Source organism: Erithacus rubecula (assembly GCF_903797595.1).
Source record: "Erithacus rubecula genome assembly, chromosome: 6".
Taxonomy (NCBI): domain Eukaryota; kingdom Metazoa; phylum Chordata; class Aves; order Passeriformes; family Muscicapidae; genus Erithacus; species Erithacus rubecula.
Window position 1 is genome coordinate 8,674,290 of NC_136688.1, and position 14,983 is coordinate 8,689,272.

General features: G+C 40.2%; 1 long non-coding RNA gene across 2 annotated transcripts in view; it reads right to left on the reverse strand.

Moving 5' to 3' along the window:
- Nucleotides 1-14,983, reverse strand: part of LOC306802917 — a 31,622-nt gene that overhangs the window by 7,794 nt on the left and 8,845 nt on the right. Inside the window, exon 3 of one of the 2 annotated variants that reach the window (XR_013774516.1) lies at nucleotides 11,594-12,492. The exons of the other annotated variant lie outside the window; for it this stretch is intronic. This is a non-coding gene — a long non-coding RNA (uncharacterized lncRNA). Of the gene's footprint in view, nucleotides 1-11,593; nucleotides 12,493-14,983 lie in introns of those variants that run through there. 2 annotated transcript variants of the gene reach the window in all.

The window sequence follows — 14,983 nt, forward strand, 5'->3', positions numbered from 1 at the left end:
TAGAAACAACTGTTGAATGCCTTCAAAAGTGCTGCAGAGTGGAATAAAACATATTAATAGAACTATTCCAGCCATATTCTGCTTTCTCTTAATTGCTGCTTGTTTGTGAACAGCGTTTCAGTGCTTCTTGTCAACCTCTGTAGCAAGAGAGAAGCCACTTCTTTGGCTTCAGTTGAGAACAGAAGAGGTCTGTGACAAACTCTATAGCTTAACCAAATGATTAATTAAAAAAAAAAAATTGCACAGGTTAAGAAGCTTCTTCTTTGCTTTCATGTGTCTTGCATATTTTTGAAGGCACAAGTTCTTGTTGATTAAGGGTTTTACTTTTACCCTGCTTTCTTACCAGCCTCTCTGCTGATGAAGGATGAATAGGGAAAGTGTTGACCTTTCTCTCTATGTTCCAGTTAATAAATACAAATAGCACTTTCTTGTATCTGTGCCCAGTTTGGATAAAACACAGTCTGATAGATACTGTATCCCAGATGTTACATCTGATAATTAGACAGCTTTAAAATGTAACATAGTTGAATGTCATTAAAACCACTAAAATAAAATTAAACCTTCATCTCTGTCATTATTTTCCTGCAGGAAAACACAGGTTTTGCCTTGAAAAGCTCAGAGTAAAGAAGAAGCATGATGGTGTAGAGGAAGGTAACTCAATTCTAGCTTGTCTGTATTAAATACTTTGCAATAAACTGCTCATTAGTTGCTTATCATAGGCAAAACAGCCAGTTGGTGAGCTCTGTTGCTTTTGTGCATTCTAGTACACTTCTAGCATGATCCAGAAAATCCAGGCAAGGGGTAATATATGTGATTACATGACTTGTTATCTTAAATGGTTTCATATGTGGTATTTGCTCCAGTTATTTGACATGACTCAAGTTGACCTCATTGTTTGTATGCTTGAAAGGGAACAATTATGCAACTACTAAATGGTATGGAAGACAGCAGTGCCACATGAGACAGGAAAGGAAATAGGAATGCAATGTCTACTGAGCTGTCAAAACCTCTGACACCAACATAATAAGTTTATTTTCTTTGTATGGTCCTACACTGGAGTAATGAAAAGCTAACATTCATGCTATAAATATGGATTAATCATGACAACTTGTAGCTCTTATTGTCATTTGGAACCTACAATTTTTGTGGTTCTCTGTGTCTTTTCAGACAAGTTTTGCATTTGCCAAAAGAACAAAAAAATAAAATTACTAAAGTAGACAACAGTGGTGCTAAAAATAGCATTTTATGATAATGCTGTAAAATGATAACATACATAAAATGATGTACATGTATCTTTAGTTACAAAATCTTTGTATATACTTAATGTGAGTTTGGCAACGTCTTATGGAGGATGTTGAAGCAAGTACATCTTTAGTTTTATCAGTGGTTTACAAAAAGCACTGATGAAATAACATAGAATTAATAAAAACTGGACAAGATGCAAACACTATAACTTTCCTGTTAGCACTGACCTACTTCTTGCAAAGCACTTGTATTAACAAGATAGAAAATGGAGGATGGAAGAGCCCTGGAAAATTCACTGGTATCTATTCAATCTGGTTTTCAAGTTCATTATTCCAGTTTTCCTGGCAGCTATTCCACCTTTTTGTAAGGGAAGGCATGTAACATCTTATGAAACTGCAAGGCATCCTCTGAAAGCCATTTTGCTTGATTTCAAACCACCTCAAAGCCTTTATAGAGGTTATGGAACAAGCACATCCTATTGCTCTGCAGTCTCCTGTTACCCAACATCAGGGGCAGAGTGACTGGGTTCAGCACCCAGCTGAACCAGCACAGCTGGGCTGGGGCTCCAAGGTGAGCATTTCCTGCTGGCTCCACAACAAACCAGCTCAACGAGGATTGCCACAGGCTGCTGAAGGTTCCTTAAGGCACTGTTAAACCATGCCATAATTAAAGAGTTTATAGGGCATTTGGTACCAATCCCAGTGTCCTGACTAAAGCCCACACCTGAGGAATTGCATGTATTCCCCAGTTCTTCCTCCTCTCTCTGTGTCTTCTATTCCCTGTTCTACAGGTCTCTGGGGATGGCATGCATGCTCCAGAAAGTGCTCCAGTGAAGAACTGGAGAAGGGGAACTTCAGCAAAAATAGTGAACATCTTTGTCTTTCAGAGTCTTGGCCATCCATATGAGCTGGTTTGCTACACAGCACAATAAGCTTTCCTGTTCCTGGTGGTGGAGTCATTGATGAACATGGAGAAGACAAGAGCCTAGAGAAGCTGTGTGCTGCTTTGGGGCTGAGGCCATTTTCTGCACAGTGGCTGGAATGGAGCTGTGCTTTGGATTTGTGCTGAACACAAAGTTGACAATGCAGAGATGGTTTTGTTATGGCTGGGCAGGGCTTGCACAGAGCCAAGGCCTTCTCTGCTTTTCGTAGGCCGTGCTGGTGAGGCAGCTGCAGGTGCACAAGAAACTGGCAGGGGACACAAATCCTGACCCCAAAGGAGACTCCATGCTGCATGGCATCATGCTCAGTACATAAAGTGGGGGAAGAAGAAGGAAGAGGGGGACATGTGGAGTGCTGGCTTTGCCTCCTCAAGTCCCTGTTACCATGAGGGGGCCCTGCTCTCCTGGAGACAGCTGAACATCTGCCTGCCCACAGGGAGAAGTGGATTCATTCCTTGTTTTGCTTTGCTTGCGTGCACAGCTTTTGCTTTTCCTGTTAAACTGTCTTTATTTCAACCCCATGAGTTTTCCAGTCTTTCCCCTTCTGATTCTCTCCCTGATCCCATGGGAGAGAGAGTGAGTGGCTGCCTGGGGTGGCACTATGACACATGACAAAATGTTCCTTTGGAACAGAAAGGCCACTGCTGCCAGCTCTGAGGAAGGCAGACATTGGTGCCTGAGGATTTATTAAAATTTTCCCCAGATGATCTTGCCTCCAGATACTGGTTTCTTTCAACATGTGAGTAGGAAGATCAGTTTTAATTAGCATGACTTTAAAGCTGACAGAAGCAAATACCAATTACTGTCAGTCAGCAGGGTGATTACAGCTACCTCTGACACATTGCAACAGAGGAGTGGTTGCTTTATTTATGTGTTAGAAGTGGATGGCAAAGGAAAGCAAATATCCTTATTTAGCTCACAGCCTTGGAATCAAGAGGAGGAGAAAAATATTTTTGCTTACCATGACACAGTCAGTGTTTTGTTCTGGATTTCCCGGGACTTCTCTCAAATATTTAGTGCCACAGAAACAAGAGGAAAAAGTAAATATATCAGAAAGCCTCAGAGTAGAGGGCTTTTGTCTCATTTGTAGCACTCATTAGCCCAGGTGTTCCTTCCTAAGTTCACTGCTATGGCATTCCTTGTTGTAGGTTTCAGAATGATTACCCCAAGCAGAATGCCTTGAGAAGGTAATGATTTCTCTACATATTGTCTAGGTCATTCTGACCTAACCCCTTTCTAACATTGTCAGACAACTGGCTCACTGCCAGAGTGCTCAACAAATTTAACATGCCATTAGAAAGATTATGGTCTGTGCTCAGTACAGATTTTCTGTAACTCCAACTGTTGTGAAAATGCCTGGAATACTCAAATATTGCTTGTCCTGGGCAGAGATAGAGCAGGATTTTTTGTTTTGTTGACTCCTGTCTGAAAAGCTTCTCCAATCTTTGAGTTATTTTTATCCATGTCTAACTTGGAAGAGTTTTGAAACAGCATTTAGCTAAAAAGGGAAGCTGACATAAAAGTATGTGCCAACTTTCCAAATGCTAAATTATAATTACTTTCTTGCCTCAATGCCACCTATGAACAATGTGGTTATACAGATAACCTAGGGATTGAGATACCAATCTCCAACACAACTACATTTGAAGAAAATTTCAGAAACTACAGAATCAGAAAGATGAGCTGGTATGGGGGCCCCTGTGAGCTTGTGGGGACATCTGTCTCTGAAATAAATTACTTCTTTTAGCAAAACTGTACTCTTACTGGGCTTAGTGACATTGTTTCTTGTTTCTTGTACTCCTGGGTTGTGTACACTTCACAGAACAACAATACAGGTTCCTTGTGCAATAAAAGTTGTCCAGAAAAATAAGTGCAAGTAACAGCACACACTGTGGACAACCATGCCTAATCCAGAAGGTCAAAGTAGTTGGGAAATGACATATCTGATTAAGGACACCTTTTATTGATAACAAGAATTAAATGAATGTGTCTAAGAAGCCATAAAAGATATAGAATCCCAGAACACCACAATATTTAGTATCAGATATGTTTAGGTGGGGACTTCTTTGTAGGTTTTTGGAACAGAGGCATAGAACTCCATTTTCATTTGTTTACTATCTAAGAATAATATCTGTGCCCCTAAATGGAGTTCCAAAGTACATAGCTGGTCTGCACTGACCTTTGAAAATTCCTGATGAAATCTGCATATGGATGTAAGTGTCAAGATGATTCCATTTTACTTTGGAAAAAGATGGTTGGAAATTTAAGAAAATGGGAAACGCATCAATTTTGAATCTATTGTGTTAACTTTTCAGGACTGTCTGTTTTTATTATTTTGGTTAGTTCCCCTCTATATCCAATTCTTTAAAAAGTTGCATATATGCATGGTTTAATAGGTTAGGTAGTGCATGCAGACATTGCTTGGGCTGAAGACTTTAAATGCAAAATGCCTTGAAACATAAAGTGGTAAGAGACTTCATAAAGACTGTTTTATATTACAATAAAGAGTAATATATTCAAAAGTTACAGTCTTATGGTTTATGTTGATGAACTCAACACAAATAACAAAATCAAGCTCAGTTTATCTCCCCCAGTCTCCAGTTTTTCTCCAGAGAAGTGCCTTCTTCTATCCCACATTTCTCTTTCTCTGTGGATGGATCTCTTGCCTGTATTTTTGGTTACTACAAGGCACTGAAAAGAAAACAGACAATAAAGAGAAAGACTTCTTGGTGTCACAGCAATATCAAATCACAGTTTAGCCTGGATCAGGGAAGATGCATACACTTTACCTTGAGAGTTGTAGTTTCTGCTCCCCTTCTTTGGTCAGCATCACAGCTTGTCTCATTGCATTTTGCCAGGATGGACATTTTTACTGAAGCAGTAAAGAGAAATGTCTATTGCCTGTAAGCACCTTCCAGTGACATGTTTTCAAACACTTAGGCAAAAAAGCAATCAGGGAAGATGTGGGTTTTCAGGGGCTGCCAGGCAGGACAAACCACACACTTCCTGTGGCCCCAGTGACATGCTTATGTTCTGCTTCTGAAAGCTCTGCAGGAAACCAGGAGACAGAAATCAGCTTCTCCTGGCAGAGAGCAGTTCACCTTTGGAACTCTGACTTGTACAGTACAGCAGAGGCTTTGGCTAACAGGGCACTTTGAGAGAATCCCTGTGAACAGAGACACAGTGCAGTTGGTTACCTGTCTTTAACACCAGCACTGACAGATTCTTCTTGGGCTTGCCCTGGGATGTCCCCTCTGGGCTCCTGAAGCAGCAGCTGAGCTCCCTCTGACTTACTCTAGGACAGAGTTCCAGATACATAGTTTTCCCCATGTTGGTGTTTCTGGCAAGGAAATTAATATTTTTGCAAGAGTAGAAATGGGAAAACCTGTGTTTCTCCAAAATCTGTATACCCAGGAGTCAGGAGGATTCTTCTAACAGACTGCCAGCTGAACCAAGAATAATGAAGTTCCAAGGTTTAAACAGTGGTCTGCTCTGGCTATTCTGGATGTAAAAAGATACTTTCACTCTCCTCCCCTCCAGTTCAGTCCTCCCACTCTTTAATTTTTTGGTTCCTTTTCTTGGACTTCTGCAGATTAAAATCAGAAAACAAACAGTATCCCTTCCCCCACTTCAGAGGAACACTTTTTCCTGCTTTTCTTGGCTGGTTGCTCCTTTCATACTCTGTGGGTATCCTTGGGATATCTCCCAAGGCAGGCTCTGCAGAATGGCCCAGCACCAAGCAGCGTGGCTGTCCAGAGCCTACCAACACTGACATGACCTCGAGTGGCTCAATTTTAGAATGGCTGTCTCTTAGACAGTATGGGAACTCAAACCAATCTCCAGGTCTCATAACCACATCACAACCTCCTGAAAGGAGACACTAGCACTGGCCTCAGTCCCCTTTCTGAAGGTTCCAATGTACAGAGCTCCTGTTTTATGTCTTTCAATCGTGCAATTATAGGAAATCCCAGAGACCCAAACAAGAGACTTCATTGCTTTCAAAACTGGTAGCACCTTGATAGCTAATCTGGTTTAGGGCAAAACTAACTAAAACCCCCAAAGAAACACCTCCTTCACCCATTTCACCACTGTGCTGGAGATTTTTGACTCCTATTCTCAAATTCTTTCTAGGAGTCTGAAATCAGAGGTCACTCACTATAAACATCTTCTGAGTAACATCAATGCAGGGCCTCAATGTTCTAAAGTATTTATATCCTTCTGTAACTGAGTATATTCATAATCAGTTAATTTCTGAATTATACCAGAGATTTAGAGACCTTAGCACTGTTTCAAACCCTGGCAACAAGATGCTTGAGGTCATGTAGTTAATAAATATTAGAAGAGCATCTTCTGGTAGCTCCTCCAATTTTTGACCAACAACTGAATAGTTTGGCAAATGTCATTCGGTCCTTCAAACAGAGAACAAACACAGAATCTGGACAAGAATGCACTTCTGTTTCTTGGCCTTATCATAATCGTTACATGTATAAAAATGCATCCAACCAAAATAAAACCCATCACAACATTTCAAAAAAATCTATCAGATAGTGTAGGAGTTTGACCTTGTCTGGTAGCCAGATGCCCACCAAGTTGTTCTATTACTCCTCTCCTCATCAGGACAGAGGAGAAAATAGACAGGACAGAAAGACAGGAAATAAGACAGGACAGAACTTGTGGATCAAGGTAAAGACAACGTAATAAAGCAAAACTAAAGGCTGTGTGCAAAGGAAAATCAAAAGATTAATTCTCTACTTCCCAACAGCAGCCATGCCCAGCCACTTCCTGGAAAGCAGGATTCAGTCCACATAGCAGTTGGCAGATTTAACTGATGGTGGCCTTCTGCTGCCTGTCCCTCTGGTTGTCCTTTGCTCTTTCCCACAATAATGATATGGAATAATCCATCCCATAAAAGGGATATGGAACAATCTATCCATCCCTGCAAATGTTCAAGGCCAGGCTGGGTAGAGCTCTGAGCAGCCTAGTGAAAAGTGTCCCTGCCCATGGTGAGGGGCTGGAACCAGATGATCTTTAAGGCACCTTCACTGATTCTCTGCTATAGATTGTGGGGATCTGGGACCAGTTCTTCATGCAGTGTAACTGTCTCTACAGCAGAGGTGAAAACCTTTGGAAGAAGCAAGCCATAGGCATTGGGAAGGCCTCTCCTCACAGCTGAACCCCACTGTGTCACTGCTGGGTGTTCTCAGCTGTCTTAATTTCCATGCAAGGAATTAACAACTTACAGTTTATGAATCTGAAGAGAGAATTTAATTCCTCCAAAGACTCAGGACATGAATAATACCTCCCTGTGCCAGACAATTGATGACAGCCGTTCTTAAGCTATTTACACTATGCATTGGCATTTAAAAAGCAGTGGAAAAATGAACTTATGCTGTTCAATTGCTAATTGAAACTGAAATACATTACCAGATCATTCTTATCTAAAACACAAGAGATATACAACTGGACTACTCAAAGTCAGCTTGCATCAGAAGGGCCATGAGAGTAGACCATAAAGGATAGCTAATTAATTGACAGACAAACCATCAAGACATAAAAGAAATGTTGGTTTTTAACAGCTTTTTCATGATTAATAGTCAGGCTGCAAATTAGAATCCATGTCTCCCACTGCCCATCCTCAAGGCCTAAGCAAAAGAGTTATCTTACTCTTCATTTACATAATAAATGAAGTTCTGGATCAAATGTTAATCCAAATTTAGAATCACATACCTTATTTGGAAATATGAAGAGAACTGTGATTCTGATTGGTGCCACATGCATATTGGGAAGAAGCTAACATATTGCAAAGTTTGAGAATTTTGAATAATTTAAATTTTAAATTTTATTTTAAATTACAAAGCTCATAGAATATTTTAATCAGGGTAAAGAAATATTGGAAGGAAGACCTTCCCTTTCTTTAGGAGGATTGGGTTAGAGAACATCTAGGCAAACTTCACATCCATGGGCCCTGATGGGATGCATCCACACGTGCTGAGAACTGGCAGACCTCATAGTGAGGCTGCCCATGACCATCTTTGAAATGTGCCAGTGATCAGGAGAGGTGTCTGAGAACTGAAAAAATGTCACCCCAGTCTTCAAAAAGGGCAAGAAGGAGGACCCAGGGAACCACCAGCCAGTCATCCTCACCACAATCCCAGGAAAGAAGACAGAGCACCTCATTTTGGTGGCCATCTCTGTCCCCAGGGAAGACAAGAAGGTGGAATCAGGTGGATTCAAGATGGGTAAATCCTGCTTGACCAACTTGAATGTCTTTCATGATGAAACAACCACCTGGAGGGGGGAGGGGAGAGCACTGGATTTTGTCCACCCTCACTTCAGCAAGGCTTTGGACACTGCCTCTCACAACATCCTCATAGGCAAACTCAGGAAATGGGGACTGGATGAGTGAACAGGGAGCTGGATTGAGAACTGGTGTGCTCTCCACAGGTTATGGAAGAATAGCTTTAAAGTATTTCATTAAATGAATTATTTACCAGTAAAGAAACTGGGACAATTCTAAATGCTTTCATAAGCTAAACAGCTAAAATATTTTATCACAGGAACCACAAAACTTGCATCTAATATTCAGAAATTCATCAATATTTCCTCAATAAAACATGTCAGTCCTAATAATTCTGTATTAATTACATGCATTATTAATTGTCATAAAAATAAAGTACATACTTGGGAGTAAATTGTAATTACATTGTGTTCTCCAGCATTTTGTTGAAGGTGGACTATTTTACAAGCTTTCATTTTTCATTGGTTATTTTAACTCATTTTTCCTGACAACTGAGGCACATCTATAAATTACTGTCACTGTTTGTAGCAGCAGATAAGCACCACTAAACTCAATTTAGAGCCCTATCTCCAGGCTCTAAATATTTTTTTTTTGGTTCAGCCACATCTCTGAATTCCTGTCAGCATCAGCTTAGGAATTTCTCCATTCAAGTGATGTTACATTCTGGGTGATCTTTGCTGCTCTCCTGGCAGCCTTGTCATCCCCTGCAGCTCATTCCCTATCCCTCTGCTCCAGAATCACTGTCCAGGTCAACCCTTTTCTTGCTGGATGGAGCTTGCAAGCTCTCTGCACCACACTGTGACAATTAAATCCACTTAGGATTTAGTCATGAGCCAGATACATCCCACAGGATGCAGCTCCATTATTGCTTCATGCATCAGACATGTCCCTCCTGAACTGCAAGAGCAGGAGACTTAATTGAGTCAATTTTAACTCAGAGCTTTCTCTCTAATCTAATTTCAAAAGGTTGCATTAAAAAAAAAAAAAAAGAGATATGACTGGTGTTATGTAATGCTGTAAGATTGTTTCCCCCTCTAAACAGCCTTTTAATTTTATTGGAATTAGTTGCATAAAGCAAACTGGATTTAGCTCATGTTCCTCATGTTCTTTCTGTGGATTTTTAGCTTTAGATTAGATATCTTGTGATTTTTTCAATGAGTAAAAATATGAAAGATGTCAAGTATGTGTTATTGAAGATACTTCAGCAATATTAGTGAGATTGCAGGTAAGTGTTGAGTTGAACAGGAAGAAATTATTGTGAGGTGGTAGGCTGAGGAATTGCTTCCCAGAGGATGGAGCAGAGATCTGTTCCTGGGATTTCTAAAAGTGATTTTAGTGCAGGGGCATGAGAGTGAGTGGGTCTCAGTAGTTAGGAGAACACACTACACACTTTCTGGAGCAAAGTCCTAACATATTCTATTCTTTATATCAAATGCTACTTGCTGCCTTAGTGTCCCACTAATTAATTTCATTTAATGACAAATAAAATCAATCGTGTCGGTTTGTTTTGCCATAGATCTGTAATTGATCTGTTTGCTAAAATGGTGCTGTGTTCAGGTATCAGTGAGATGTGAACTCACCCCCTCATGATGATCCTGTCTATTCTATTTTTACAGGCCTACTCTATTTGTGTTTTCATTACTTGTTTGGTTTTTTTCCAATGGACCTTATTCCCTTTACATTTTCTGTTGAGATCAATATTCTGATTTGACTTGTGGAGTTACAGGGCTATAAAAGCAGTTTGAGAGAGGTGTCTCACTGAGGAGCTGAAGGAAGGAAAAAGCACAAATCTCATCAAAACTCTTTATTTTTTGTGTTTTACTCCTTCTGAAAGGAATTTGTGGTCCCTTGCTGAATGGGAAGCAGACAGATTCAGAGATGACTTCTGCCTCAGAAAGTGATGGTTCCTGGAATTTGGGAAGACATGCAGAGAAAAGGGGACTCAACACCTACCTTGTCCTTGTGAACTTCATGTAAGCACCCATTAGTTTTGCTTTAGTCATTGTGACTTTATCATAATGTTGCTCAATGCTTATGAGATCTGTTCACCTGTTTTTATGCTAAAACACTTTTATATTAATCTAAGCCCAGAGTATAAATCCATAAACAAAATTCACAGTCACTGTCATTTGCAGAGGAATTCACCAGAGAACAGAAACAATGTGAAACCCTTAGGCAGCACCTTCTCAAAGAGATTTTGCAGGACAAAGGCAGAAAAAACCCCAAACCCAAGCACATAGAACAGTCAAAACCTTGCAAATGCAACACACAGATCCACACAGACCTTGGGAAAATATTTTTTTGCAGAACCCCTGTACCTTTGCACAGTACAGGGCCCTATGACCTGATTTTTGGAAGCCTGTGTCTGAGGCATGTGATTTGCTCAGCAAATTGTAATTGAGCTGCTATTTTTAAGGAAGATTTTCCCTATCCTGAGGATGCCTCAGGAGAATCTCAGCACTGGGCTCATCAGTGTTTTTGCAGGGCTGGTGGAGGCTGCACTGCTCTCCTGCAGAACTGGGGTGATTAGTGGAAGGAATCACTGCTTCTGTTGGGCAAAAGAGACTCCAGATATCTAAGTCTTGTGTTCTACCCCCTCTGAGACCATCTTTTTCCTTCACCATTCCTTCCAAATCATTATTTTTCTCTTCAAGGACTGAATCATGGCGCCCTGCCTGTGTCCTTGTTAAGATCTCAGCTAGAAAAATGCTTTTGCTTAAGAAAATAACATCATGGGAAAGGCCATGGCAACACAAACACTTGTTTTGCCAGAACACATTTATACTGGATGGGTGGATAGTTCAGATGGCCATGAACACTTAATAAAGATCATTTTTCTAGTAATTCCCCAAGGCACTTCCTTCAAAAAAATTATTATAGAGAGACAGGCATTTCAGTGGAAACTGCCAGACTTAAAACAAATATGATTATCTTCTTTTCATAATTTTTCTTGTCACCTTAGCAATCTAGGAAGGGCAGTATCTAGTCTAAATAAATTGGATTGTATTATGCCTTTTCAAATCTTCAGTCTTTAAGTTTTATTTTTGCATCCAAAATCCTAATAACAGCCTGTAACACATTTACATTCCTGCATTCTTGCATTCTTGCCTCTATTTTGTTGGGTACACAGTATTCCTTTTCTTTTCTTTTTTCCCCCTCCTCTCTCTCCCTTTGGTAATATGACCATTTTGCATTTTTCCAGATTTGGAAAAACAGGAATGTTTTCAGCCTTCAAGTTAGTGTTTAAGGAACAAGAAGAAAAAAGGCACCTCTGGCCTTCAGACACAAATTTAGAACATGTAGAAAGAAGCAATATGAAATCTAGGATGAGGAAGTCAAAACTGTCTAAGAAATTTCACAGATTGAGAGAATTTAAGAGCAGGATGAAATGACAGCTCTCTGAGTTTGACTCCTGTTTGTGAAGATGATTACATTTTACCCATTTATTACTCTGCTAGGATCCTCAGCTCTGTTCAGCTAAAGCATTGCTTCCAGAAAAGTACCCTGCTTTGAAGGGAGAACATCAAGAGGTGGAAAATCATCACTTTCCTTGACACCTATTAATCACACCCTGTTAAATAGCACACAAGCTTCTCATTTGAATTTGCTGCCTTCCCCCTGCTGCCCTTGGATCTCATTTGTACCTCTTTCCACAATACTGGAGAATCCTTATGTTGTGATAACTCCACCCAAAGGAATTCTTCATGGAGCAATTGCCTCACCTTGGTGCACAAGGTGCTCAAACTGCACCAAGGTGTGTCCCCCAAACTGCTGGGCTGGATTTCATGTCACTTGTAGCACTTTGCTGCTCTTCATGTGGATAACCCAAGAAGTACAGTGTGTATTTCTTGACACATCTTAATCATCACATTGTCTGCAGTTATCTAGAACCTGGCTCCAAAGCTCCAGCCAGAGCCTCTCCTGTCCAGTCCACTTGCTCAGGTTTCACTTCCTTCAGTTAATTCAGACTTCCTGTCCCATGTTTCCAGTTTTTTGAAGTTTAGTTCCCCTGAAGAAACATTTGGAGTAAAACATTCATCTAACTTCTTTCTCTAATCTGGTCAAATAAAGATTTAAAACAAAGGACTCCCTTTCATTCCTAATCTCAGACAAAAAGGCTTTCCTAGCAGAGGTGGATACACATTCATGCACAGGTATTAAGAACACACCTGAACATTAAAAACAGGGTGAAAAATTTCCATTACATAGATACCACAAATACCACAAATATGATTATATTTTTTTCATCCAGGTAACCTTTTATCTGCTCCTGAATTATGAAAATAAAAGCAGCAACACTTCTGTAAAATCACTTTAGCTCCTGGTCCTTCAAGGATTGAAAATTCTGTCCTGGACTGTGTGGGAAGCTGAGAGACTCATGCACACCAGCTTGAGTCCTTGTTATTTCCCCTGCTCCACAGCTCCTGCCACACATCTGGAAACAACACAGTTTTCCTTCAATCTGTCACAGTATTTAAGTCTGCTTATAGGACAGAAGTGTCTGCCACAGGGAGGGAAACAAACAGCTCTGTTCTGTTCAAAACAGATCCAAAACCTAGTGTTTTTAAGGGATCCTCAGAGTGAAAGAGATGTCAGAGTTGGGCTTTGACAGTAAGTGAAGCAAGCAGTGAAAAGGCTGGTAGAACAAACATGGGCATGCAGTGGGGAAAATACTGCCTTGGCATTGGGGATATAAAAAGTTGTTCTGCAGAGAAGGCCAGATTCCATGTTTAATGACTGCTTGTCTGAATTTAGGGCTCTGTGACGAACTGAAACCAGCAAGGTGCACAGTGATACCAGTGGGGACAGGCATTAAGATCTAGAGGATTTCCTATCCTTTTGTACTGCTGTAGTTCACTCAGGCCTACAACCACCATCATTTATCAGCTGAGGAAACATTCCCATCTTGACTGTTAATTATGCACTTTGATTTTATCCTTTACAGTTTTTCTTTTGTTGCTATTCATTCCATTTCCTTTGGAGTTTTCCTCCCTCTGATAATTCTTCTTTCTTCTCATTCTTAATTCTAATTGCCTCCAATCAAAGTTTTGGTAAGCATTCCAAGTCATGCAATTGGATTTTAGTGTTAACTGTTCAAAGATAACTAATGACATTCAGAATGTTATTTCAAGTTGCCTGTTTGTAGAGTCCTGAAGAAAATGCTGCAAAAGTGTACAATGAGTTCATGTTTAGAATATTGTAATGGATTTTCTTCTCTCCAGGGAAGGTGATGGGTGTAACCACTGCAGCATAAGCTATTCCATAATAGTTGCTATTAAATAACCAGTTGCAGCTTTTAGAAAAGCTCAGTTTATGTCATGAGAACTGTATCAGCTGATTTCCTTGTGTATATCCTTATAGACAGGACAGCTTGGCACAAGACCTGCTTTAATGTACAGTGGATGCCTGAAGAAACTGGGTATATCATGAGTTTGTGCAGTGCATCAGCTGGGGAAAATGGAAACACTCCACTGACTCAGACAGATCTTTTCTGGTCTCTATTCTATGAACCACAGTGTTTGCTTTCCTATGTCCCTAATTGTGATATTATGAACTTTCTGGCCTCCAGCTCTTTCTTCTAATGATTAAACAAGACCAACATTTTTTGGAGGTCACAGTGATAATATGATAGTCCCTTTGAAGGGATTCAGTAAATACAGTACAGCAGTAGTGCACTGTGGTATTATCAGGGCCTTAATTTTGACTTCTGGCAATATTATCAGTGAAGCAACTCTGTTTTTAAAAACTTAAAATGTGTAGTGGGCAGAAGAACCACCAATAATAACCAAAACAGGTTTATAAAGCACAAGACTCAGCTTCCTTTCCTGACCACACTGGGCAACTACTAAAAGGAATCCATCTGTTGAGTGATTCTTAGAATCATGCCTAAGATGGCCATCCAGAAGTAGCTTCCAAGAGAGCTGTGATAACTCTGACTCACTCTGAGATTCCTGGTAAGCAACTGATTTTCAGTAGTTACTGCTGGCCATGTGGGATTGGCTCCAACACCTATGTAGAGATCAAAAAAACCTTTCCTTTGTTTCCTCTTATGGACTGTAAAGAGTCTTAGAACACCAGCTTGAATTTAAATTTAGCCATTATCTTTCACACATGTCCAAAGCCCACCTTACCTTTGAATTATATATATATTTTAGATTGCTAAATGGACATTAGGATTTGAATTAATCACTGCACTATGCCTACCAAATCTGTATGATTAGACTTGCACAGGAAAAAAAAAAAAAGAAAAATTAAAAAAGAAAAATTATCATGGGACACTGACTTGTGTCATGGACCCAGGAAGAGGTGGTTTGTCTCAGAAACAACAGTGGCTTTTCCTGGTGTGACACCTCCTGTCCTCTGTCCTACATCTGCCATGCCAGCAGAAGATGATAGGTGTCTCAATTTCTGCATTGACCCCAATTTTCTCTCCATAGGGCAGAAAAATTCTCTTTTGCCTTTTTGTTGAGTAGCTGATCTGCAGTCACCTTCCTAGGTTA